Source organism: Palaemon carinicauda, unplaced genomic scaffold (assembly GCF_036898095.1).
Source record: "Palaemon carinicauda isolate YSFRI2023 unplaced genomic scaffold, ASM3689809v2 scaffold2126, whole genome shotgun sequence".
Lineage (NCBI taxonomy): Eukaryota > Metazoa > Arthropoda > Malacostraca > Decapoda > Palaemonidae > Palaemon > Palaemon carinicauda.
In genome coordinates this window covers 2,874-5,000 of record NW_027169730.1, presented here as the reverse complement: position 1 = coordinate 5,000, position 2,127 = coordinate 2,874, and positions in this window count along the sequence as shown.

Here is a 2,127-nt window from a genome sequence, read left to right as displayed (position 1 = left end):
TTAAGGAGTGGCCATAGCCAAAATGATGTTTGTTCTATATTGCAATTCTATGAATAAATGATAATATAAGGAGGAAATGAGTAAAAGGTTAAGAGGATGGATAAAAGGTTATGAGGAAGAAGGATAAAAGGATAAGAAGAAGGATAAACGGATAAGAGATAAAAGGATAAAGAGGAGGAATGAGGAAGACGTGATTGTTTGGTTCTGTGGATGCAGGTGTGAACTGCAAGACCGACATACAGACAGACACGAATCTATAACTGTATTTAATGGGATAATGATGAAATCACATATCTGATAATTATTGATAAAAAGGAAGGGCCGAATTGGGACACAAAAACAACAACAACAACAACTTTGAGCTATGTAACAACAACAAAAACTGCTCTAGGGGAAATGACATATATTGATGAAGGAAAAACAACAGTGCAACTATTGAAACAAAAGAAATAAAAATAAAAATAACGAATATAAAGACAATAAAAATGAATTTCAAAAGCTATTTAAAAAAAATAAAAACAAAAATAACTATCACAAAGAAAGCAATGACAAAGGACTTAAATTATTTTCAATACCACTGTTGAAATATGGAAGACTTAAAATCAACAAAGCCTAAGATAGAACACTTTTTGATAAAACGAAATTTTGTATATCATAAATATACAGAACATATCGTAGAATTCCTATCTAAAAAGGACTTACTATAAGAAACTTATTGCTTTCCAATTAAGACTACAGTTGCCTGGATGAATAATAAATTCAAATGTAAGATCTATGAAAAAACAAATATATACCATTTAAAAAAAAGCTGTTCAGAATGCTACAACTTTAAAAAAAATACAATTGAACACTGATATCTATAAAAAATATATCACTTCAAAAAAAAAAAATCCTGTCCAGAATACCACACAATAACAGAATACCAAAACAGAATAACATTATCCTATATAAATCTCCCATAGATATACAATAAATGCCACACGAACAAAGGTGGCATACCTATAGACAGCAGCCATCTTGCTCCGGTAACTTATGGAGTACACCAAACTCCCGAGAGAGGGCAGGTGTGAGGCGTGCAGACGACACGTAGAGCGCACGGGGCAGGTGGCAATTGGCGGAGTAAAATAAGGGTAGAAAAAAAAAATTCCAAGCAGGTGGCATTGTCTGGGGCAGGTGGAGATGGGCAAATAGAGTCGGAGCACATTGAAAGGAAAGCAAATATGCTGCTGCAGAAGACAAGGAACTGTGGAACGGGTTTAACCGATGGAACGTAACAAAGAGGAAGAATTTTGTGAAAAAAAAAAAATTATTTAAATAAGGGGTTTTGTGATTGTCTGTCTGTATTGATACATGGATGATATGTATGTATGTATGTGTATATATATATATATATATATATTATATATATATATATATATATATAAAAGAGATATAAGGAGAAAGAATGTATCTGAAGTTATATAGATACATCCTGAGAGAGAGAGAGAGAGAGAGAGAGAGAGAGGGGGGGTATGTGTATCCAAAGTTAAACACAGAGAGAGAGAGAGAGAGAGAGAGAGAGGGGGGGGTATGTGTATCCAAAGTTAAACACAGAGAGAGAGAGAGAGAGAGAGAGAGGGCTATGTGTATCCAAAGTTAAACACACCCAGAGAGAGAGAGAGAGAGAGAGAGAGGTATGTGTATCCAAAGTTAAACACACCCAGAGAGAGAGAGAGAGAGAGAGAGAGCGAGAGAGAGAGAGAGAGAGAGAGAGGTGGGTATGTGTATCTAGTTATATAAACACATCCTGGCGAGAGAGAGAGAGAGAGAGAGAGGGGGGGGGTATGTGTATCTAAAGTTAAACATAACCAGAGAGAGAGAGAGAGAGAGAGAGAGAGACTGCTTTCATCAGTCAACGAAGATAATACAATTGCATGGTCGAATGCATTTGAATGCATTGCAATATGAGAAAAGAATTCTTTGAATACACAATAAAAGAACAATAGAAATCGTATGACGAAAATACAAGTAAAAAAAATACTGGAGAGAGAGAGAGAGAGAGAGAGAGAGAGAGAGAGAGATTATAATTAATGATTGATTGATTTAATTCCATAGTCTAGCATTGCAATGATGGCTGTCATAGAAAAC